At 51.1% G+C, this 26363-nt stretch overlaps 1 long non-coding RNA gene across 1 annotated transcript in view; it reads left to right on the forward strand.

Annotated features, from left to right (window-relative positions):
* Positions 1–26363, forward strand: part of LOC144819797 (uncharacterized) — a 232469-nt gene that overhangs the window by 163031 nt on the left and 43075 nt on the right. Inside the window, exon 3 of the long non-coding RNA XR_013607570.1 lies at positions 16570–16645. This is a non-coding gene — a long non-coding RNA (uncharacterized LOC144819797). The remainder of the gene's footprint in view (positions 1–16569; positions 16646–26363) is intronic.

A 26363-nucleotide genomic window follows, 5' to 3' on the forward strand; every position in this document is an offset into this window, starting at 1 on the left:
GCGATGCATCATCTTTCGATCTTCTGCTATCTTCGCTGTCTTCGCCATCCCTGGAAACGTGTTTCGGGGTATTACCCCTCATCAGCAGGGATAGGCCGTGTACTGGGGTTGCCGATGGCTGCCAATATCTGCCAGGTATAGTACCACTCAGGCGCGTAGGTGCGGGATCCCAGGCTCGTCAGCCCGCTGCTCAAGGGAGCTTTAAAGTTACAAATGGGGGTGGGGTCGCACACCACTCACACACCGGCGGTGTCGCCCCTAAGGACTCTGGTCAATGTAGTAAAGTGTTCGCGATGCATCATCTTTCGATCTTCTGCTATCTTCGCTGTCTTCGCCATCCCTGGACACGTGTTTCGGGGTATTACCACTCATCAGCAGGGATAGGCCGTGTACTGGGGTTGCCGATGGCTGCCAATATCTGCCAGGTATAGTACCACTCAGGCACGTAGGTGCGGGATCCCAGGCTCGTCAGCCCGCTGGTCAAGGGAGCTTTAAAGTTACAAATGGGGGTGGGGTCGCACACCACTCACACACCGGGGGTGTCGCCCCTAAGGATTCTGGTCAATGTAGTAAAGTGTTCGCGATGCATCATCTTTCGATCTTCAGCTATCTTCGCTGTCTTCGCCATCCCTGGACACGTGTTTCGGGGTATTACCCCTCATCAGCAGGGATAGGCCGTGTACTGGGGTTGCCGATGGCTGCCAATATCTGCCAGGTATAGTATCACTCAGGCGCGTAGGTGCGGGATCCCAGGCTCGTCAGCCCGCTGCTCAAGGGAGCTTTAAAGTTACAAATGGGGGTGGGGTCGCACACCACTCACACACCGGCGGTGTCGCCCCTAAGGACTCTGGTCAATGTAGTAAAGTGTTCGCGATGCATCATCTTTCGATCTTCTGCTATCTTTGCTGTCTTCGCCATCCCTGGACACGTGTTTCGGGGTATTACCCCTCATCAGCAGGGATAGGCCGTGTACTGGGGTTGCCGATGGCTGCCAATATCTGCCAGGTATAGTACCACTCAGGCGCGTAGGTGCGGGATCCCAGGCTCGTCAGCCCGCTGCTCAAGGGAGCTTTAAAGTTACAAATGGGGGTGGGGTCGCACACCACTCACACACCGGCGGTGTCGCCCCTAAGGACTCTGGTCAATGTAGTAAAGTGTTCGCGATGCATCATCTTTCGATCTTCTGCTATCTTCGCTGTCTTCGCCATCCCTGGACACGTGTTTCGGGGTATTACCCCTCATCAGCAGGGATAGGCCGTGTACTGGGGTTGCCGATGGCTGCCAATATCTGCCAGGTATAGTACCACTCAGGCGCGTAGGTGCGGGATCCCAGGCTCGTCAGCCCGCTGCTCAAGGGAGCTTTAAAGTTACAAATGGGGGTGGGGTAGCACACCACTCACACACCGGCGGTGTCGCCCCTAAGGACTCTGGTCAATGTAGTAAAGTTTTCGCGATGCATCATCTTTCGATCTTCTGCTATCTTCGCTGTCTTCGCCATCCCTGGACACGTGTTTCGGGGTATTACCCCTCATCAGCAGGGATAGGCCGTGTACTGGGGTTGCCGATGGCTGCCAATATCTGCCAAGTATAGTACCACTCAGGCGCGTAGGTGCGGGATCCCAGGCTCGTCAGCCCGCTGCTCAAGGGAGCTTTAAAGTTACAAATGGGGGTGGGGTCGCACACCACTCACACACCGGCGGTGTCGCCCCTAAGGACTCTGGTCAATGTAGTAAAGTGTTCGCGATGAATCATCTTTCGATCTTCTGCTATCTTCGCTGTCTTCGCCATCCCTGGACACGTGTTTCGGGGTATTACCCCTCATCAGCAGGGATAGGCCGTGTACTCAATCAATCAATCAGAGCATTTATATAGCGCACTACTCACCCGGAGGGTCTCAAGGCGCTGGGGGGAGGGGGTCCGCTACTGCTCGAACAGCCAGGTCTTGAGCTGCTTCCTGAAGGCGAGGGGGTCCTGGGTCAGGCGGAGGTGGGTCGGAAGGGAGTTCCAAGTCTTGGTGGCCAGGTAGGAGAAGGACCTTCCTCCTGTGGTGGCTCTTCGGATGCGGGGGACGGCGGCGAGGGCGTGGCTGGTCTATCGAAGCTGGCGTTTGGGAGCGTAGAAGTTGAGGCGGCTGTTGAGGTGTCCTGGTCCTTGGTTGTGTAGGGCTTTGTGTGCGTGGGTGAGGAGCCGGAAGGTGATTCTCTTGTTGACTGGGAGCCAGTGCAGGTCTCTCAGGTGTCCGGAGATGTGGCTGCGGCGGGGGATGTCCAGGATGAGTCGTGCTGAGGTGTTCTGGATCCGCTGGAGTCTCTTCTAGAGTTTGGCGGTGGTTCCGGCGTAGAGGGAGTTGCCGTAGTCCAGACGGCTGGTGACGAGGGCCTGGGTGACTGTCTTCCTGGTCTCGGTGGGGATCCATCGGAAGATCTTACGTAGCATGCGCAGGATGTTGAAGCACGACGAGGAGACGGCGTTGACTTGTCTGGTCATGGAGAGGGAGGAGTCCAGGATGAAGCCCAGGTTGCGTGCGTGGTCTGTTGGTTTGGGTGCGCTGCCCAGGGCGAGGGGCCACCAGGAGTCGTCCCAGGCGGAGGGTGAGGATCCCAGGATGAGGACCTCCGTCTTGTCCGAGTTCAGTTTCAGGCGGCTGTTCGACATCCATTTGGCTACGTCTGTCATCCCTTCGTGCAGGTTGGCTCTGTCGGTGGCGGGGTCGTTAGTGAGGGAGAGGATCAGCTGGGTGTCGTCGGCGTAGGAGATGATGTTCAGGTTGTGCTGGCGTGCGATGGCTGCGAGGGGGCTCATGTAGACGTTGAAGAATGTTGGGCTGAGCGAGGAGCCTTGAGGAACGCCGCAGATGACTTCGGTGGCCTCCGATCTGAACGGGGGGAGGTGGACTCTCTGTGTCCTTCCGGCGAGGAAGGAGGTGATCCACTCCAGTGTCTTCTCCTGGATTCCGACGTTGCTGAGGCGCTGTACCAGGGTACGGTGGCAGACAGTGTCGAAGGCCGTGGAGAGGTCCAGGAGGATGAGGGCCGCTGTTTCTCCGTTGTCGAGCAGGGCTCGGATGTCATCGGTAGCTGCGATCAGGGCGGTCTCGGTGCTGTGGTTGGCCCGGAAGCCAGACTGCGAGAGGTCGAGGGAACCGTTCGTCTCGAGGAAGGCGGCCAGTTGCTTGTTGACGGTCTTCTCGATGACTTTGGCCGGAAACGGGAGCAGCGAGATGGGGCGGTAGTTCTTGAGGTCGGTTGGGTCTGCTGATGGTTTCTTGAGTAGAGCACTGAGTTCGGCGTGCTTCCAGCTCTCCGGGAAGGTGGCGATGTCGAAAGAGGTGTTGATGATGTCCCGCAGGTGGGGTGCGATGACAGCGTCGGCCTTGTTGAAGACGTGGTGAGGGCAGGGGTCTGTCGGAGATCCGGAGTGGATGGAGTTCATCGTGCGGATGGTGTCTTCGGTGCTGATCGGGGTCCAGGCGCGGAGGGTGGTGATGGGGGGCGGTGGTTCGGTCGTGGCGTGCGTCAGTTGAGTGCTGAAGCTGTTGTGTATGTCCGCGATCTTGTTGTGGAAGTAGGAGGCGAGGGAGTTGCAGAGGTCTTGCGAAGGGGTGATGTCGTTGTTTCCGGCGTTGGGGTTGGAGAGCTCTTTCACGATGTTGAAGAGTTCCTTGCTGTTGTGTGCGTTGTTGTCCAGTCGTTCCTTGAATGCGGTTTTCTTGGTGGCGTGGATCAGCTGGTGGTGTTTTCGGGTGGCGAGCTTGAGGGCAGTCATGTTGTCCGGTGTTGGGACACTGCGCCTGGTTTTCTCGAGTGCTCTGCAGTTCTTCTTGGAGCTCTTGAGTTCGTCGTTAAACCATGGGGCTTTCTTGCTGCCGGGTCTGCTCGGCGGGGTCTTCAGCGGGGCGAGGTCGTCTGCGCAGTCGCTGATCCATTTCGTGAGGTTGGTGGCTGCTTGGCTGGGGTTTGTTGTGCTGGTGGGAGGTTTCTTGCTCAGGGAAGTAGCGAGATAGTCTGCAGTGATCTTGTTCCAGCTTCTGCGGGGAGCATGTTGCTGGTGATGGTGGAGCGTGGTCCTGCTGAAGCTGAAGTGGACGCAGCTGTGGTCCGACCAGTGGAGTCCCGTGGCGTGGCTGAAGGCGATGTCCTTGCTGGAAGAGAAGATCGGGTCGAGTGTGTGTCCGGCGTAGTGGGTGGGGGTGGTCACCAGTGGCTTGAGTCCGAGGTTGGCGAGGTTGTCCAGCAGGGTGGTGGTGTTGCGGTCGTTGTTGTTCTCCAGGTGGAAGTTGAGGTCCCCGAGGAGGATGTAGTCGGCGGAGGGGAGGGCGTGTGGGCTGATGAAGTCGGCGATGTCCTCGCTGAATTGTGTGCGTGGTCCCGGGGGTCTGTAGATGAGGGTGCCTCTGAGGGTGGTCTTGGGGTTGACGTGGATCTGGAAGTGCAGGTGTTCGGCGAGTGAGAGGGTGTCGTCGGTGTTGGTCGTGATGCGGATGGTGTTCCTGTGGATGATGGCGATGCCTCCTCCAGTCCCCCTGGGGTTGCCGATGGCTGCCAATATCTGCCAGGTATAGTACCACTCAGGCGCGTAGGTGCGGGATCCCAGGCTCGTCAGCCCGCTGCTCAAGGGAGCTTTAAAGTTACAAATGGGGGTGGGGTCGCACACCACTCACACACCGGGGGTGTCGCCCCTAGGGACTTTGGTCAATGTAGTAAAGTGTTCGCGATGCATCATCTTTCGATCTTCTGCTATCTTCGCTGTCGTCGCCATTCCTGGACACGTGTTTCGGGGTATTACCCCTCATCAGCAGGGATAGGCCGTGTACTGGGGTTGCCGATGGCTGCCAATATCTGCCAGGTATAGTACCACTCAGGCGCGTAGGTGCGGGATCCCAGGCTCGTCAGCCCGCTGCTCAAGGGAGCTTTAAAGTTACAAATGGGGGTGGGGTCGCACACCACTCACACACCGGCGGTGTCGCCCCTAAGGACTCTGGTCAATGTAGTAAAGTGTTCGCGATGCATCATCTTTCGATCTTCTGCTATCTTCGCTGTCTTCGCCATCCCTGGACACGTGTTTCGGGGTATTACCCCTCATCAGCAGGGATAGGCCGTGTACTGGGGTTGCCGATGGCTGCCAATATCTGCCAGGTATAGTACCACTCAGGCGCGTAGGTGCAGGATCCCAGGCTCGTCAGCCCGCTGCTCAAGGGAGCTTTAAAGTTACAAATGGGGGTGGGGTCGCACACCACTCACACACCGGCGGTGTCGCCCCTAAGGACTCTGGTCAATGTAGTAAAGTGTTCGCGATGCATCATCTTTCGATCTTCTGCTATCTTCGCTGTCTTCGCCATCCCAGGACACGTGTTTCGGGGTATTACCCCTCATCAGCAGGGATAGGCCGTGTACTGGGGTTGCCGATGGCTGCCAATATCTGCCAGGTATAGTACCACTCAGGCACGTAGGTGCAGGATCCCAGGCTCGTCAGCCCGCTGCTCAAGGGAGCTTTAAAGTTACAAATGGGGGTGGGGTCGCACACCACTCACACACCGGCGGTGTCGCCCCTAAGGACTCTGGTCAATGTAGTAAAGTGTTTGCGATGCATCATCTTTCGATCTTCTGCTATCTTCGCTGTCTTCGCCATCCCAGGACACGTGTTTCGGGGTATTACCCCTCATCAGCAGGGATAGGCCGTGTACTGGGGTTGCCGATGGCTGCCAATATCTGCCAGGTATAGTACCACTCAGGCGCGTAGGTGCGGGATCCCAGGCTCGCCAGCCCGCTGCTCAAGGGAGCTTTAAAGTTACAAATGGGGGTGGGGTCGCACACCACTCACACACCGGGGGTGTCGCCCCTAAGGACTCTGGTCAATGTAGTAAAGTGTTCGCGATGCATCATCTTTCGATCTTCTGCTATCTTCGCTGTCTTCGCCATCCCTGGACACTTGTTTCTGGGTATTACCCCTCATCAGCAGGGATAGGCCGTGTACTGGGGTTGCCGATGGCTGCCAATATCTGCCAGGTATAGTACCACTCAGGCGCGTAGGTTCGGGATCCCAGGCTCGTCAGCCCGCTGCTCAAGGGAGCTTTAAAGTTACAAATGGGGGTGGGGTCGCACACCACTCACCCACCGGCGGTGTCGCCCCTAAGGACTCTGGTCAATGTAGTAAAGTGTTCGCGATGCATCATCTTTCGATCTTCTGCTATCTTCGCTGTCTTCGCCATCCCTGGAAATGTGTTTTGGGGTATTACCCCTCATCAGCAGGGATAGGCCGTGTACTGGGGTTGCCGATGGCTGCCAATATCTGCCAGGTATAGTACCACTCAGGCGCGTAGGTGCGGGATCCCAGGCTCGTCAGCCCGCTGCTCAAGGGAGCTTTAAAGTTACAAATGGGGGTGGGGTCGCACACCACTCACACACCGGCGGTGTCGCCCCTAAGGACTCTGGTCAATGTAGTAAAGTGTCCGCGATGCATCATCTTTCGATCTTCTGCTATCTTCGCTGTCTTCGCCATCCCTGGACACGTGTTTCGGGGTGTTACCCCTCATCAGCAGGGATAGGCCGTGTACTGGGGTTGCCGATGGCTGCCAATATCTGCCAGGTATAGTACCACTCAGGCGCGTAGGTGCGGGATCCCAGGCTCGTCAGCCCGCTGCTCAAGGGAGCTTTAAAGTTACAAATGGGGGTGGGGTCGCACACCACTCACACACCGGCGGTGTCGCCCCTAAGGACTCTGGTCAATGTAGTAAAGTGTTCGCGATGCATCATCTTTCGATCTTCTGCTATCTTCGCTGTCTTCGCCATTCCTGGACACGTGTTTCGGGGTATTACCCCTCATCAGCAGGGATAGGCCGTGTACTGGGGTTGCCGATGGCTGCCAATATCTGCCAGGTATAGTACCACTCAGGCGCATAGGTGCGGGATCCCAGGCTCGTCAGCCCGCTGCTCAAGGGAGCTTTAAAGTTACAAATGGGGGTGGGGTCGCACACCACTCACACACCGGCGGTGTCGCCCCTAAGGACTCTGGTCAATGTAGTAAAGTGTTCGCGATGCATCATCTTTCGATCTTCTGCTATCTTCGCTGTCTTCGCCATCCCTGGACACGTGTTTCGGGGTATTACCCCTCATCAGCAGGGATAGGCCGTGTACTGGGGTTGCCGATGGCTGCCAATATCTGCCAGGTATAGTACCACTCAGGCGCGTAGGTGCGGGATCCCAGGCTCGTCAGCCCGCTGCTCAAAGGAGCTTTAAAGTTACAAATGGGGGTGGGGTCGCACACAACTCACACACCGGCGGTGTCGCCCCTAAGGACTCTGGTCAATGTAGTAAAGTGTTCGCGATGCATCATCTTTCGATCTTCTGCTATCTTCGCTGTCTTCGCCATCCCTGGACACGTGTTTCGGGGTATTACCCCTCATCAGCAGGGATAGGCCGTGTACTGGGGTTGCCGATGGCTGCCAATATCTGCCAGGTATAGTACCACTCAGGTGCGTAGGTGCGGGATACCAGGCTCGTCAGCCCGCTGCTCAAGGGAGCTTTAAAGTTACAAATGGGGGTGGGGTCGCACACCACTCACACACCGGCGGTGTCGCCCCTAAGGACTCTGGTCAATGTAGTAAAGTGTTCGCGATGCATCATCTTTCGATCTTCTGCTATCTTCGCTGTCTTCACCATCCCTGGACACGTGTTTCGGGGTATTACCCCTCATCAGCAGGGATAGGCCGTGTACTGGGGTTGCCGATGGCTGCCAATATCTCCCAGGTATAGTACCACTCAGGCGCGTAGGTGCGGGATCCCAGGCTCATCAGCCCGCTGCTCAAAGGAGCTTTAAAGTTACAAATGGGGGTGGGGTCGCACACAACTCACACACCGGCGGTGTCGCCCCTAAGGACTCTGGTCAATGTAGTAAAGTGTTCGCGATGCATTATCTTTCGATCTTCTGCTATCTTCGCTGTCTTCGCCATCCCTGGACACGTGTTTCGGGGTATTACCCCTCATCAGCAGGGATAGGCCGTGTACTGGGGTTGCCGATGGCTGCCAATATCTGCCAGGTATAGTACCACTCAGGCGCGTAGGGGCGGGATCCCAGGCTCGTCAGCCCGCTGCTCAAGGGAGCTTTAAAGTTACAAATGGGGGTGGGGTCGCACACCACTCACACACCGGCGGTGTCGCCCCTAAGGACTCTGGTCAATGTAGTAAAGTGTTCGCGATGCATCATCTTTCGATCTTCTGCTATCTTCGCTGTCTTCGTCATCCCTGGACACGTGTTTCGGGGTATTACCCCTCATCAGCAGGGATAGGCCGTGTACTGGGGTTGCCGATGGCTGCCAATATCTGCCAGGTATAGTACCACTCAGGCGCGTAGGTGCAGGATCCCAGGCTCGTCAGCCCGCTGCTCAAGGGAGCTATAAAGTTACAAATGGGGGTGGGGTCGCACACCACTCACACACCGGCGGTGTCGCCCCTAAGGACTCTGGTCAATGTAGTAAAGTGTTCGCGATGCATCATCTTTCGATCTTCTGCTATCTTCGCTGTCTTCGCCATCCCTGGACACGTGTTTCGGGGTATTACCCCTCATCAGCAGGGATAGGCCGTGTACTGGGGTTGCCGATGGCTGCCAATATCTGCCAGGTATAGTACCACTCAGGCGCGTAGGTGCGGGATCCCAGGCTCGTCAGCCCGCTGCTCAAGGGAGCTTTAAAGTTACAAATGGGGTGGGGTCGCACACCACTCACACACCGGCGGTGTCGCCCCTAAGGACTCTGGTCAATGTAGTAAAGAGTTCGCGATGCATCATCTTTCGATCTTCTGCTATCTTCGCTGTCTTCGCCATCCCTGGACACGTGTTTCGGGATATTACCCCTCATCAGCAGGGATAGGCCGTGTACTGGGGTTGCCGATGGCTGCCAATATCTGCCAGGTATAGTACCACTCAGGCGCGTAGGTGCGGGATCCCAGGCTCGTCAGCCCGCTGCTCAAGGGAGCTTTAAAGTTACAAATGAGGGTGGGGTCGCACACCACTCACACACCGGCGGTGTCGCCCCTAAGGACTCTGGTCAATGTAGTAAAGTGTTCGCGATGCATCATCTTTCGATCTTCTGCTATCTTCGCTGTCTTCGCCATCCCTGGACACGTGTTTCGGGGTATTACCCCTCATCAGCAGGGATAGGCCGTGTACTGGGGTTGCCGATGGCTGCCAATATCTGCCAGGTATAGTACCACTTAGGCGCGTAGGTGCGGGATCCCAGGCTCGTCAGCCCGCTGCTCAAGGGAGCTTTAAAGTTACAAATGGGGGTGGGGTCGCACACCACTCACACACCGGCGGTGTCGCCCCTAAGGACTCTGGTCAATGTAGTAAAGTGTTCGCGATGCATCATCTTTCGATCTTCTGCTATCTTCGCTGTCTTCGCCATCCCTGGACACGTGTTATGGGGTATTACCCCTCATCAGCAGGGATAGGCCGTGTACTGGGGTTGCCGATGGCTGCCAATATCTGCCAGGTATAGTACCACTCAGGCGCGTAGGTGCGGGATCCCAGGCTCATCAGCCCGCTGCTCAAAGGAGCTTTAAAGTTACAAATAGGGGTGGGGTCGCACACAACTCACACACCGGCGGTGTCGCCCCTAAGGACTCTGGTCAATGTAGTAAAGTGTTCGCGATGCATCATCTTTCGATCTTCTGCTATCTTCGCTGTCTTCGCCATCCCTGGACACGTGTTTCGGGGTATTACCCCTCATCAGCAGGGATAGGCCGTGTACTGGGGTTGCTGATGGCTGCCAATATCTGCCAGGTATAGTACCACTCAGGCGCGTAGTGGCGGGATCCCAGGCTCGTCAGCCCGCTGCTCAAGGGAGCTTTAAAGTTACAAATGGGGGTGGGGTCGCACACCACTCACACACCGGCGGTGTCGCCCCTAAGGACTCTGGTCAATTTAGTAAAGTGTTTGCGATGCATCATCTTTCGATCTTCTGCTATCTTCGCTGTCTTCGTCATCCCTGGACACGTGTTTCGGGGTATTACCCCTCATCAGCAGGGACAGGCCGTGTACTGGGGTTGCCGATGGCTGCCAATATCTGCCAGGTATAGTACCACTCAGGCGCGTAGGTGCAGGATCCCAGGCTCGTCAGCCCGCTGCTCAAGGGAGCTTTAAAGTTACAAATGGGGGTGGGGTCGCACACCACTCACACACCGGCGGTGTCGCCCCTAAGGACTCTGGTCAATGTAGTAAAGTGTTCGCGATGCATCATCTTTCGATCTTCTGCTATCTTCGCTGTCTTCGCCATCCCTGGACACGTGTTTCGGGGTATTACCCCTCATCAGCAGGGATAGGCCGTGTACTGGGGTTGCCGATGGCTGCCAATATCTGCCAGGTATAGTACCACTCAGGCGCGTAGGTGCGGGATCCCAGGCTCGTCAGCCCGCTGCTCAAGGGAGCTTTAAAGTTACAAATGGGGGTGGGGTCCAACACCACTCACACACCGGCGGTGTCGCCCCTAAGGACTCTGGTCAATGTAGTAAAGTGTTCGCGATGCATCATCTTTCGATCTTCTGCTATCTTCGCTGTCTTCGCCATCCCTGGACACGTGTTTCGGGGTATTACCCCTCATCAGCAGGGATAGGCCGTGTACTGGGGTTGCCGATGGCTGCCAATATCTGCCAGGTATAGTACCACTCAGGCGCGTAGGTGCGGGATCCCAGGCTCGTCAGCCCGCTGCTCAAGGGAGCTTTAAAGTTACAAATGGGGTGGGGTCGCACACCACTCACACACCGGCGGTGTCGCCCCTAAGGACTCTGGTCAGTGTAGTAAAGTGTTTGCGATGCATCAACTTTCGATCTTCTGCTATCTTCGCTGTCTTCGCCATCCCTGGACACGTGTTTTGGGGTATTACCCCTCATCAGCAGGGATAGGCCGTGTACTGGGGTTGCCGATGGCTGCCAATATCTGCCAGGTATAGTACCACTCAGGCGCGTAGGTGCAGGATCCCAGGCTCGTCAGCCCGCTGCTCAAAGAAGCTTTAAAGTTACAAATGGGGGTGGGGTCGCACACAACTCACACACCGGCGGTGTCGCCCCTAAGGACTCTGGTCAATTTAGTAAAGTGTTCGCGATGCATCATCTTTCGATCTTCTGCTATCTTCGCTGTCTTCGTCATCCCTGGACACGTGTTTCGGGGTATTACCCCTCATCAGCAGGGATAGGCTGTGTACTGGGGTTGCCGATGGCTGCCAATATCTGCCAGGTATAGTACCACTCAGGCGCGTAGGTGCAGAATCCCAGGCTCGTCAGCCCGCTGCTCAAGGGAGCTTTAAAGTTACAAATGGGGGTGGGGTCGCAAACCACTCACACACCGGCGGTGTCGCCCCTAAGGACTCTGGTCAATTTAGTAAAGTGTTCGCGATGCATCATCTTTCGATCTTCTGCTATCTTCGCTGTCTTCGCCATCCCTGGACACGTGTTTCGGGGTATTACCCCTCATCAGCTGGGATAGGCCGTGTACTGGGGTTGCCGATGGCTGCCAATATCTGCCAGGTATAGTACCACTCAGGCGCGTAGGTGCGGGATCCCAGGCTCGTCAGCCCGCTGCTCAAGGGAGCTTTAAAGTTACAAATGGGGGTGGGGTCCCACACCACTCACACACCGGCGGTGTCGCCCCTAAGGACTCTGGTCAATGTAGTAAAGTGTTCGCGATGCATCATCTTTCGATCTTCTGCTATCTTTGCTGTCTTCGCCATCCCTGGACACGTGTTTCGGGGTATTACCCCTCATCAGCAGGGATAGGCGGTGTACTGGGGTTGCCGATGGCTGCCAATATCTGCCAGGTATAGTACCACTCAGGCGCGTAGGTGCGGGATCCCAGGCTCGTCAGCCCGCTGCTCAAGGGAGCTTTAAAGTTACAAATGGGGGTGGGGTCGCACACCACTCACACACCGGCGGTGTCGCCCCTAAGGACTCTGGTCAATGTAGTAAAGTGTTTGCGATGCATCATCTTTCGATCTTCTGCTATCTTCGCTGTCTTCGCCATCCCTGGACACGTGTTTCGGGGCATTACCCCTCATCAGCAGGGATAGGCCGTGTACTGGGGTTGCCGATGGCTGCCAATATCTGCCAGGTATAGTACCACTCAGGCGCGTAGGTGCAGGATCCCAGGCTCGTCAGCCCGCTGCTCAAGGGAGCTTTAAAGTTACAAATGGGGGTGGGGTCGCACACCACTCACACACCGGCGGTGTCGCCCCTAAGGACTCTGGTCAATGTAGTAAAGTGTTCGCGATGCATCATCTTTCGATCTTCTGCTATCTTCGCTGTCTTCGCCATCCCTGGACACGTGTTTCGGGGTATTACCCCTCATCAGCAGGGATAGGCCGTGTACTGGGGTTGCCGATGGCTGCCAATATCTGCCAGGTATAGTACCACTCAGGCGCGTAGGTGCGGGATCCCAGGCTCATCAGCCCGCTGCTCAAGGGAGCTTTAAAGTTACAAATGGGGGTGGGGTCGCACACCACTCACACACCGGCGGTGTCGCCCCTAAGGACTCTGGTCAATGTAGTAAAGTGTTTGCGATGCATCAACTTTCGATCTTCTGCTATCTTCGCTGTCTTCGCCATCCCTGGACACGTGTTTTGGGGTATTACCCCTCATCAGCAGGGATAGGCCGTGTACTGGGGTTGCCGATGGCTGCCAATATCTGCCAGGTATAGTACCACTCAGGCGCGTAGGTGCAGGATCCCAGGCTCGTCAGCCCGCTGCTCAAAGGAGCTTTAAAGTTACAAATGGGGGTGGGGTCGCACACAACTCACACACCGGCGGTGTCGCCCCTAAGGACTCTGGTCAATTTAGTAAAGTGTTCGCGATGCATCATCTTTCGATCTTCTGCTATCTTCGCTGTCTTCGTCATCCCTGGACACGTGTTTCGGGGTATTACCCCTCATCAGCAGGGATAGGCCGTGTACTGGGGTTGCCGATGGCTGCCAATATCTGCCAGGTATAGTACCACTCAGGCGCGTAGGTGCAGAATCCCAGGATCGTCAGCCCGCTGCTCAAGGGAGCTTTAAAGTTACAAATGGGGGTGGGGTCGCACACCACTCACACACCGGCGGTGTCGCCCCTAAGGACTCTGGTCAATTTAGTAAAGAGTTCGCGATGCATCATCTTTCGATCTTCTGCTATCTTCGCTGTCTTCGCCATCCCTGGACACGTAATTCGGGGTATTACCCCTCATCAGCTGGGATAGGCCGTGTACTGGGGTTGCCGATGGCTGCCAATATCTGCCAGGTATAGTACCACTCAGGCGCGTAGGTGCGGGATCCCAGGCTCGTCAGCCCGCTGCTCAAGGGAGCTTTAAAGTTACAAATGGGGGTGGGGTCCCACACCACTCACACACCGGCGGTGTCGCCCCTAAGGACTCTGGTCAATGTAGTAAAGTGTTCGCGATGCATCATCTTTCGATCTTCTGCTATCTTTGCTGTCTTCGCCATCCCTGGACACGTGTTTCGGGGTATTACCCCTCATCAGCAGGGATAGGCGGTGTACTGGGGTTGCCGATGGCTGCCAATATCTGCCAGGTATAGTACCACTCAGGCGCGTAGGTGCGGGATCCCAGGCTCGTCAGCCCGCTGCTCAAGGGAGCTTTAAAGTTACAAATGGGGGTGGGGTCGCACACCACTCACACACCGGCGGTGTCGCCCCTAAGGACTCTGGTCAATGTAGTAAAGTGTTTGCGATGCATCATCTTTCGATCTTCTGCTATCTTCGCTGTCTTCGCCATCCCTGGACACGTGTTTCGGGGTATTACCCCTCATCAGCAGGGATAGGCCGTGTACTGGGGTTGCCGATGGCTGCCAATATCTGCCAGGTATAGTACCACTCAGGCGCGTAGGTGCAGGATCCCAGGCTCGTCAGCCCGCTGCTCAAGGGAGCCTGGGATCCCGCACCTACGCGCCTGAGTGGTACTATACCTGGCAGATATTGGCAGCCATCGGCAACCCCAGTACACGGCCTATCCCTGCTGATGAGGGGTAATACCCCGAAACACGTGTCCAGGGATGGCGAAGACAGCGAAGATAGCAGAAGATCGAAAGATGATGCATCGCGAACACTTTACTACATTGACCAGAGTCCTTAGGGGCGACACCGCCGGTGTGTGAGTAGTGTGCAACCCCACCCCCATTTGTAACTTTAAAGCTCCCTTGAGCAGCGGGCTGACGAGCCTGGGATCCCGCACCTACGCGCCTGAGTGGTACTATACCTGGCAGATATTGGCAGCCATCGGCAACCCCAGTACACCGCCTATCCCTGCTGATGAGGGGTAATACCCCGAAACACGTGTCCAGGGATGGCGAAGACAGCGAAGATAGCAGATCGAAAGATGATGCATCGCGAACACTTTACTACATTGACCAGAGTCCTTAGGGGCGACACCGCCGGTGTGTGAGTAGTGTGCGACCCCAACCCCATTTGTACCCTTATTTATCCATTTTGAATGTTTCTTGACCTGTCAGTACTCACTTCTTTCGTGCCAGCCAGACATTGCCATTTAGGTTTTGTCGGGTATGACACGGTTTCACTGATACACTATGACATTTATATTTGCTTGTACATTTTTCAAAGCAGCTCCTGAATTCATGAATTCCTTGTGCTTCCAGAAAAAGGTTTCAGATTGGCAATTCAGAATTGTTTGTTTCAATGTTAAAATCGTATTTCAAAAATGTATTCCGCCATTGGGGTTTTCCTTTTTCCTTCTGCTTTTCAATCTCCCTCTACAAACTCCTCCTCAGATTCATTGGGCCAGATTCTCAAAGGTAAACATAGACCAAAACTCCAAGTTTCCAACTTTAGGTATTCACAAACGTAAACATAGACTTTTGGGACTGTCGGTCCACCACACTTGGGGCAGAGATTCCAGCCCGACTGCAGACGTAAAGATACCACTCGTAACTTACCTTTGTGAATACCGAAAGTCGTAAACTTAGGCTTTTGGTCTAGGTTCACCTTGTGAATCATGGCCATTGTGTCTCACAGGGAAACATCCTTTACGACGCAACTTTGACCACGTAGTGCCTTTACAACACAGGTTTTTAAACGCAAGTCATTACAACGAATTGCGCTGGGGGGCGCTCTAGGATAGGTAATAGTTTAATTTACTATCCAACACCTTCCCTACTATCCACGGGGACTGGAGTTGGAATAGTAAATTAAACTATTCACTATCCAGCACCCCCCAACGCAAGTCGTTGTAACGACTTGCGTTGAAAAACCTGCGTTGTAAAAGCATGCGTGGTAAAAGCATGCGGTGTAACAACGTACATCCGTCTCACATAATACACGCATATGCTGTCTGACAGAATTACACATGTACACCCAGTCTTACAGACAGGCAGACAGACAGAAAGACAAACATGCAGATGCAGACATACACACATGCACATAAACATACATGCTGTTCATTCAACATCTCCACTTAAGCTTAGGTGGTACCACTGGTGCTTTTATGGATCAGTTTCCAATGGCAGTAGAGAACAGTTTGGCAGAACTGATATGCCAAGGTCGTGTAACAACTGAAGAGGAGTTATTTAAAGGTAAGCACCATTATCTCACCCCTTATTAGATTAGATTTGCCTTTGAATGCATTTTTTCTCCAAACATTAAATACAGGTCTACGGTTAAGGTACAAGGTGCAAATTAATTATGTTATAATCGTTTTGTTTGCTTAATAAATAGCATAAAATAAAGATGGCCCAATCGTCTTCTTATCGGCTCACAACATTTTTGCAGGTTGGGCGCAGTAATATAGTTAGCTCACACTGAGTTGTATAGAACCCTTTGATGTTACACAGCGGAGGGTATGAATCCACTGTACCCAAGTCACACAGGCTTTTGGGAGCAATTAAATATTTAGACTCTCTAAGACGATATAGCCATCTTGGGCAAAATGCAAGCATCGCGACTTTTTTGTTGATTACGGGTCAGATGTACGATCATAGCATTTTGCAACTCGCAAATTGCGATAAATTGCGCGTCGCCATTTCCAAGTCACAAAATGCTATGTATAACAGTGTCTGAGACAATGTTTTTGATTTCCAATAGGGTCACAAATTGCATGCCTCATGAATTTGCGACTTAAGGGTCTGTGTAGCTTGTAGTGGTGTTTTCTAAAGCTTTTGGAGTCGTATTGTAGTGGCGTAGTTTACATTACTAGGCTAGTAGATTTGGGTGGAATTACACTATAATAAAGATAACAACATATGTGTATTTTACTATTTTCTCTATATGTCGCTATCGCTATATTGCTGTGACTCCCTACAAACTCTAATATGTACTTACATTATCTAAATCCACAGCGTTGACTCGTTTTGCCTACAAGCTTCAAAATAAAAATAAAGTCCACAAAGATACATATAACAAAGTATGAATGTACGTAACTAAATAGTCCTCAAAGTTTTACAATCTCTTCAAGTAGCGTTATCTTACACTGAAGCGTTTCCAAAAAGTGTTCTAGATTTTTTTAGACTGTTGTAGAAGTTAGAACATCTTACTTGCAATATGCCCCTTATTTTGCAGATTAACTTATCTCTTTCTTTTCTTTCCACAGGTTCCAATGTCCATGAAGATGGTGTGCTGCTCCAAAGTTCTGGAAATCAAAGAATGAACACCACATCAATTATCAGGTAAGCTTCCCTGGATACTGGATTGCAACCGTGGGAAGTCCGGAAAGCTAAACACCATCTCGAAGCAGGTGTGGCATTTAATACTCATGCCACACCCAAGATGGCCACCACGTAGACGTACACGCAGCGTTACATCGTGCCGTTCCTCTTTCCTGAGTGCGAGATGTACAAAGAGAAGGCTCGAGTCTAATAAGCTTCATTTTTATGTTTTCTCCTGCATTGCTTGTTCTGTCGCAGTGCTTGTATATGTAAGTGGCATGCTGACGCGGAGGCACAGCGCTGCCGGCCTGGATCGGAGCTGTGTTTAATGTACGCCAGGTTTGCTCTTTTAGAGTGTGACTTTTAACTCTCCTGTCATAATTTTATTATTTTGCTGATTTTAAATAGTGGGGTAATTTTACATACTTATCCTCACGGACCTGTTTGCACTATATTGTTTGGACAAGTTGGCAGCCATCTTGGGGGTTAGCAGACCAGTTGTTAGACACTGGCTATTTAAGTGGCACGCTGACGCGCAGCGGGTGGGCCGAAGGCACACCTAAGGCAAGCCTGTCTGTGCTCGTCCGCGCTCGGACCGGGCTCAGGTCTAGTCCTCCTGGCCGTTTGGATACAGAAATTATGACTTATACAAGGCAGGATCTTCTTATCCTAAACCATGGAGGGGGGTCTCAAGTTTCCCATGGCTCCTCTTGGAACCTTCGCGCAATTGTTCAACAAGGGTCTGTTTTAATTGTTGTTCATATCCGCCCCTTATAGTAGACCACTCTACCACTGGCCCTCACAAAAGGCCGGGCGGGGGGAAAAATTAGATGATATACCTTCACTTAAATGTGCACTTATGAATGCTAGATGTATGATCAAACATAGCACAGAGTGCAGGCTGTCATTGAAGAACAAAATATTCAACTGGCATTCATAAGAGAGTCCTGGGCAGACCAAGCCTCTGGACCTAATTTAGTCAAAGCCATTCCCCCAGGATTTTATTGTCACACACTGGACAGACCTCTTAGGAGAGGGGGTGACAAGCTGTGATCTATCATGATTCATTGAAGCCTGTCTTCCATAATGCTGACAACGCTTCTTGTGAGGCGCTTTCATTTAGCCTCTATACTGAGCATTTATTACTCTATCGCCCTCCAGGCCCTAGGTGTGGCTTATTAGAGTTGTTAGGTACTCTACTTGAAGAAGGACTATGCTCAGATTCCTTTACAGTACTAGGGGATTTCAATTTTTATCTTGAGGCCCTACTGATCCAGATACCATCATACTGGAGCAAATGATGGAGGCTGGGGAACTCAAGCAGTTGGTTGAAGGCCCAACACACCTTAACGGGCACACGTTAGATGGGTTTTATTCTAATAATCCAAATCTGACCTGCACGATGATACTCCCATTGGCATAGTCCGATCACAGCGCTATTCGATTTGAACTGAAAGAGTCAAAAGGCCTTATAACCAGACCTGAACCCATAAGGAAGATTGCAAAAAGAGCCTGGAAAGATGTAGATTGTTTAAAATTAGAAGGGGCACTGAAGAGAACCTTTCACCCTCTCCACTCTGCTTATACAGATTGGATAGACACAGAATGCAATAAATGAGGTCCGGCCAAACAATAGACCCCAAAACAGGCCCGACCCTCAGCCCTGCGGTACTCAGGCGATTTAAAAAAACAGAAACAGGCCTGTAAAAGATTAGAACGGGTATAGAGAAAATGGTATTAAAGCAAGGATAAAGAAATTTAGAAGCACAGTCTCAGATCTTTTAAGGAACTTCTGCTGGAAACAAAAAATAAGTTATTTTCAGAACCAATTTCTCAAGCCAAGTTCAAAACCAAAGAACCTTTTAAAACTATTACTAAACTTGCCACACCAAGGCCCCTAAGAGCTTAAGTAGTCCAGAATTGTGTGAAAAATTGGAAACTTTTTTCCAACAAAAGGTGGAAGGTATTTTTTCTACATTCACTTTAGTCCAGAAAGGTGAAAGGGTGCAGCCACCTACAAAGAACCTAACAGACCCAAACCTATATCAGTTTTAGATAAATTCTCATTGCTAGAAACATCGGAATCAATTAAACATCTGAGCTCTATTCGATCAGGATCTCCCATGGACCCATGTCCGGCGTTTGTATTAAAATTAATTCCGGAAGTCATAGGGTCAGCTCTTACCCCTTTGCTCAACAACATATTTACCACCGTCATATTTCCCAGGGATTGGAAGAAGCCTCCAATCTCCCCCTATCAAAAAACACAGACTCTGGATCCTAAGGACCCAACTAGTTATAGGCCAATCTCACATCTTCCACTTCCTGCAAAAATTGCTGAAAAAGCTATGAATACCCAGCTCAGTGTATTTCCCCGAACTAATAATCTACTCGACCCGTCTCAATAAGGGTTTAGAGTGGAACATAGCACGGAGCAGGCCTTAATTAACTCCACAGAGGAAGTAAGGGAGACCTTGGACTGTGGAGGCAAGGCAATACTGATTATGCTAGATTTGGCGGCGGCCTTTGACACGGTCCACCATGAAGTACTGATGGACCGGCTGTCTGAAGCAGGGGTACAAGGTGCTGCATGGAACCTCCTACAGTCCTTTCTATATGAAAGAACACAAACAGTTGATCTGGACAACAATAAGTCAAAGTCGTTTTCCCTCACTTGTGGGGTGCCTCAGGGCTCATCATTAAGCCTGACACTTTTTTATGTGTACGTGATGTCTCTGGCAGGTTTGATGAGATCCTTTGGCTTCCAACTCGCCTCCTATGAGGATGACACTCAGATTGTGTTATCTCTTAGAAATGGGGAGGAAAAGGAAACTGAGGCATGTTTTCACGATTGTATGAAAGCTATTTGCGGGCGGATGTCGACCAACTGCTTGAAACTAAATTCAAGCAAAACAGAGGTCATCATATTCAGGAATAACCCACACCTATGCACACCAGATTGGTGGGCATAAGACTTGGGTATTTGCCCTGCTCCTACCCAGCAAGCAAAAAATCTGGGGGTTTTAGTGGAAAACAAACTTACGTTTAGTGACCATATAAGCATGGTAGTATCAGTCTGTTTTCTGATACTTAGAATTATAAAAAAAATAAAGCCTTATTTTCCAGAAGGAAGTCTCAGGTGGTGGTCACGGCACTTGTTCTGGCAAGTCTGGATTACTGCAACAGCCTGTATCTGAACACCCAGAAACAGCACATTAACAGGCTTCAGATCGCGCAAAAAGCGGCGGCCAGGTTATTGACAGGGACACCTAAATTTGTCTCTGTAAAAAAAGAACTAATACAACTTTACTGGCTCCCTGTGAAACAAAGGGTACGCTTTAATGCCCTCTGTACGGCCTTTAAAGCCTGCAATGGAATAGGCCCGACCATTTGAGGCAGAGTCAAATGGTATGTTCCTAGAAGGACTCTTCGTTCCACAGGAGCAAACAAGTCCTAGTTCCCACATTTAAAAAAGCCAGTTGGGGAGGTAGGAGTTTCATCACCTGCGCATCTAACGGCCTGGAATTATCTGCTGTTCCACTTGAGGAATGCAGCAGTTCTCCTCTCTTTAAGTAGGGGGCTGAAAACATGGCTGTTTACCCAATTACATAATTTCTCTGATAACCAGTAGGCAATGCATAGAGCCAGGACACCTCAGGGTAACCGTTGCACTCTAAAAGTTCAATTAACATATCATAACATAATAACTTACTCAAATTTTGCCAAAAATGGGAAATGAACTGAGGGCCTTGATCGGAAATAACAATGGAAGGAAGTCTATGTAATCGAAATATATAATGAGTGAATATTTGAGCTAACTCTCATGCAGTTGGGAGTTTTTTTAGGGGTATAAAATGAGCCATATGGGTGAAATGATCAACTACGGTTAAAATCTTATTAAAACCTGCTTTGGTGATTGGGAGTTCAACAATAAAGTCAAGGGACACCAGGTGCCACGGTTGAGGAGGTATTGGTAATAGTCATAGGAGGCCACTAGGAGCTTGATGTCAGGACTTATTTTGAGTACACACAGCACATATTTCCACATATTTTTGAATGTCATTAAACATGGAAGGCCACCAGAGAAGACGTTTTACTAATTGGTAGTTTTTTGTAATGCCTGTATGTGCTGACAAAGGTAAACATGACTTAGTTGAATGCAGTTTTTGGTACAAGACGTTGTTCACTCATCCACAACTATGTATCTTTCCAAATAAGAAAAGGATAACAATCTTGCCACACTTTTAATGTATTTGTCTTTAATTCTGATTGTGTTTCTTGTAACAAATCCTTGTTGTAAATGCCTACTTGGAAGCAATGTGAAGGGAGAAGTTTCTTCTATGCATGTACGAAATAAAGCATCAGCTTTGTTTTTTTCTTTCCCAGGACAATAAGTGATGGCAAAATTGTATTCATGAAAAAACAATGTCCAGTGAAGTTGGCGAGCGGACAGGGATTTTACAGATCATAAACATTTGAGATTACGGTGATTCGCATAAATAGTTATTGGATGCCTAATTCCTAACAAGTAGTGACGCTATTCCTCAAATACATCTTTTATGCTAGTAACTCTCTATCTGCTATTGCATAATTTATTTCAGCAGGTAGTAATTTCCTGGAATGATAGGCTATCGGGTGCATTTGTCCTGTGTCTTTATGTCTTTGTGACAAGATACCGCCTATGGCATATTGTGAAGCAAAACATTTGTGAATCCTAAAAAGCTTTGAATTTGTTTACTTGTGGATGGACTAGGCAAATTGAGAATTGCTTCTATCATTTTAGGGTCCATTTCAATACCTGTGGGCTAATAACATATCCTAAAAAGTCAATCTTAGACACATGAAACATGCTTTTCTCCAATTTGACATATAAAAAGTGTTTTAATAACTGCTGAAGAATGGCTCGCACTTGTTGTGCATGTTCTGAAGGAGGCTTTGAGTAAATTGATATATATCATCGACCCTTTGACGGATGTAGAAAAGGGGTATGACCTCTTCTGTTCTTGGATCACCAGGGCCTTGGACTCTCTGATACCTATTGTATCAATTAAAATCAATTCCAGAGAGTCGAGCCCCTGGTACGATGGCGCTCTTCGGGCCCTAAAGGGTGCCTGCAGACGGGCTGAGAGGGCTTGGAGGAAGACCTATGGGGCTGATCTAAAAGCCGCATACTCCAGGTCCGTCAAGCTCTACCATCGAGCTATCTGCCGAGCCCGTGCGGCTTTCTATGCCGCTGAATTCCGGAACAGTTCTAATCCGTCGAAAGCCATCTTTAAGGCCGTTAAAGATCTTACGACGAAGCGGACTACCTCTACGACCGAAAGCTCTCTTTCCCACTGTGAATCCCTTGCATCCTACTTTCTAGGGAAGGTGCAAGCTATTTATCGGACATTCCCTGGTACAGGGCACAGTGAGGAAAGTACCAATGGGGTTCACCATCAGACTACTCTGCTTGTTTTCCCCCCCCTCACCTCGGACGGCTTTGACAAACTTGCACTGCAAGTTAAATCTGGATCTCCATCCGATCCAGTAAGGCCTGCTCTTTTTCGGGATCAGGCTTTTATGGGGCGTTCAGCTGTATGCTCCCTTGTCAACCTGTCCTTGGAAACGGGAGTTGTTCCAGCCAAGTGGAAACAAGCCGTGGTGTCCCCAATTATTAAAAAGCCCACCCTGGACCCATCTAAGCCTGAAAGTTACCGCCCCATCTCGTTGCTACCCTGGCCAGCCAAGATTACTGAGGCCCACGTCAATCTGGCCCTGTCTGAGCATTTGGTACGGACCAATGCCCTCGATCCCACACAAAACGGATTCCGTGCTGGGCACAGTACGGAAACCGCGTTACTTGTGATGGTGGAACATCTCCGGGCAAGGTTGGATGCTGGTCAAACGGCGGCGCTTATTTTGTTAGACCTTAGCGCCGCCTTTGACACGGTGGACCACAGCATCCTCCTGCACCGGCTCGAGGAGACTGGTATTGGCGGTCAGGTGCTGCAATGGTTCCGCTCCTTTTTAGACGACCGCTCCTTCTGTGTTGCCATCCCTCCCTTCAAGTCCAATTACCAACCGCTGGCCATGGGGGTTCCGCAAGGGTCCTCGCTGAGTCCCACGTTGTTCAATCTTTACGTGAGACCGCTGGCTGATGTCGCTAGGCAGTGGGGCCTAACTTTGGTCTCATATGCCGACGACACACAGCTGGCGGTTACTCTCAGCGGGGACGCGGAAATTGCGGCCCCCAGGTTTCAGTCTGGACTGAAGGCGGTGGCTAGTTGGCTGACAGGCAACTGCCTTCAGCTTAATGCCACAAAGACGGAGGTGATGGTCGTCGGTAAGGGAGTGGAGCTGTGGGGCGACCAATGGTGGCCTTCAGAGCTGGGACCCACTCCGATTCCGGTGTCGGAGGTGAAAAATCTGGGGGTATGGCTGGATGCCGGCCTCTCCTTTGTAGGGCACACACAAAAAACTGCGGCCTGTTGTTTTGGACTCCTAAGGGGCTTGAGACCAGTTCTCAAGTTCTTTGATGCCCCAACCAGGCAACTGGTGATCCAGGCTACTGTCATCTCTCGCCTGGATTATGCCAGCTCTCTCCTGGCTGGGGCTAACCAGGCCGAACTAACCCGTTTGCAACGGGTTCAGAATGCCGCGGCGAGAGCGATTGTTGGCCTGCCCAGATTCAGTTCTGTGGCAGGTGTCCTTCGCTCTTTACATTGGCTTCCGGTTAGGAAGCGCATTCTCTTTAAGATCTTGTGTCTTGCTTTTAAGATCCTGAGAGGTATCGGCCCGGAAATCCTGTCGAGCTGCCTTTCCTTTTATGTCCCCACCCGCAGCCTCCGCTCCCAGGGTTTGGCTCTTGCGGTGGTCCCCAGATTCAGGCTCAGTCGTATGGGAGGCCGTTCGTTTAGGGTCATGGCTGCGTCAGCATGGAACTCCCTCCCTGTTGAAATCCGTCTGATGGAGGACCTTTTGACCTTCCGGAGGGCGATAAAAACTTTCTTGTTTTAGTTGTATTGATTTTATTTTCTGTTGTGTTATGTTCTGCCTTGTCTTTGCGCCGGGACGCTCCTTGGCTGGAGTATCTGTGCGCATAATAAATCACCCTAACATAACATAACATAACATACACCACAGAACAGATGTCTAAGAAAACCCTCAACACTTCATTCATATAAAATTGATATGAGGCAGGAGTGTTGCAGAGTCGCAAGGGCATGACTTGGTATTCAAATAGACCGAACTTCATAAGAAATGCAGTCTTACATTCATCACCCTCACTGACTCGTACTAGATGGTAAGCTCCATGTAAATCAAGTTTGGTGTATATAGTAGCATCCTTTATGTGATCAAACAACATTGGTATTAAGAGAAGTGGATACCGATTATAATTTGTTTTTATGATAACCTTATTCAAGGCACGATAATCGATACACACACAAAGCTCTTCCCCTTTTTTTGGTATAAAGAAGAGGGGCGATGATACAGGAGACTGCAAAATTTCCTAGCTAACGTGCAGGAAAGTTTCAATTCTATTAAGGAGGCGGAGGCGAGGATTAGGCTGTCACTTTCTCCATTTATTTGTACTCCAGCAGCCATTAAAACATTATTCATTCACATTCCAACTACATTTCCCATGAACAACGGGAAATTAGAAACAAAAAATGTCCCAACAGCATCTGTCCAATCCCAAGCAAGGGCTCCTCATATCTTCCTTCGTGGGCACGCTATCCTCCTCTTTATTCCTGCGACACTTCCACAGTAATTTGCCACTTATTCCTGTTTGCCAGTATCAGAACCTACGGTATAAGTAAAACTAATTAAGCATAAAAGGAAAAACTCCTGGAAATTGCTTAACACTACTGAACTATTCAACTGACAATAAGAACAATACCATTTGCAACGGCATACATTTAAATACTTCATCATAAAGATTTTACTTACCACACCAACGCAGAATTCTGGGTGGGGTTTCGAATGAAGACTGGGTGGGGTAATCCTCGCCTCCGCCTCTTTAATAGAATTGAAACTTTCCTGCACGTTAGCTAGGAAATTTTGTATTCTATGTCAGGAGCGGAGGCTTCTGATTAGGCTAGTTCAAAGCTTATCCACCACCAAAGAAGCCAGTGACACTACTGGCTTAAAGTAAAATCTTTTGAAGGTGGAGTCCGAGAACCAGTCTGCGGCCTTCAGAATGTCCTCGAGACGAGTCCCCAGGGTAAAAGCCTTGGATGCCATTGCACCTCTTACAGAGTGGGCCCCAAACCGGGAAATATCTATGCCAGCCTCCTGCATAACCCAGCGTACCCATCTCGCAATAGTAGGGGACGAGACCGCCCGTGTGGTTTCATAAGAGCAATGAACAACTGCTTGACACCCTGTGGGCGTATATCTATCGTTGCCACTTCGTAGGCTTTTAGAGCTCTAACCACACATAACTTAGGGACATCCGGGAATGCAGGATATGATACAGAGCGCGAATCGCACTTGATACGCCTAGAAATGTGAAAGATGACTCCATCCAGAGTAAAAACACGTCCTGTAAGGTCTGAAGCCCTCACGTCTGAGACCCTGCGACAAGAAATTAAACATAGTAACATAGCGAGCTTCGCTGAAATCTGTTTCTTCGATAAATATTTATTAGATGGTCACTCTCGGAATAAGTTCAGAACTTTGTTCACATCCCACAAAACTGAGTAGCGGGGTACTGGAGGTACCGATAACCTGATACCCCTCAACAGTTTACAGACCAAAGGATGCTCCCCAATCGGGTGATTATCCAAAGGAACATGTCCCGCCGAGATTGCTGATCCAAAAGGTATTTATCGACCTGTACGCTAAACCTTCACTTGCCAATGAGGCTAAGAAGTTAAGGACATGAACAACATCCACCCCCACCGGATCCACTTGTTGTCGCAGACACCAACTACTCCATCGATTCCAGGCTGATCGATACCTCTTATTGGTGCTGTCAGCCAATGATTTAGCAAGCAATCTGCCAGCGTCCTCCGAAAGACCCGGGACCTCCCAACGTTGCCTGTAACCCGCCAGGCCATCAGGCGCAGGTGGCCCGTGGTTAGAAGATAGTGAGGATTCCCTTGAGGATCTTTGAGGAGACCAGGATCGAGGGGTAAAGGGATTGGAAAATCCCAGGAAAGTTCCATCAGAACTGGAAACCAGGCTTGCAATCTCCATATCGGGGTGACCACCACCAGATCCGCCTGCTGTCTCCTCACCTGGGTCAACATTCTCATGATCATCGCAAAGGGGGGAAACGCGTACCCCTTCTCCTTGCTCCAATCTTGAAGGCAAGCATCCACCGCCGATGCTTCCAGGTCCGGGTGCCAGCTGTAATAATGCTCCAGTTGGGCGTCCAGACGAGAGGCAAAGAGTCCACTGAAAATGGACCCCATCGGGACTGGATTTCCTGGAATACCTTGGGATGAAGCTGCCATAGGCTGGTATCCTTCCAGTGACGGGAACACCAGTCTGCCACCTGATTGGACGACCCGGGAAGGTGCTCCGCTGATAGGGATATCCTGTTGGACAGACAGTACTCCCACACATCGCGGGCTAGATCGGATAACACCCTGGACCGGGTCCCCCCGAGATGGTTGATGTAGCGCACCGCCGCTACATTGTCCATCTTCAGAAGGACACTGCTCTAAATCCTGTCCTTTGTCCAGCACTTCACCGCAAACGAACCCGCCATCAGCTCCAAGCAGTTGATGTGGAGGGTTCTTTCTGCAGA

This window comes from Lissotriton helveticus, chromosome 2_1 (assembly GCF_964261635.1).
Source record: "Lissotriton helveticus chromosome 2_1, aLisHel1.1, whole genome shotgun sequence".
NCBI classification, from domain to species: Eukaryota; Metazoa; Chordata; class Amphibia; order Caudata; family Salamandridae; genus Lissotriton; species Lissotriton helveticus.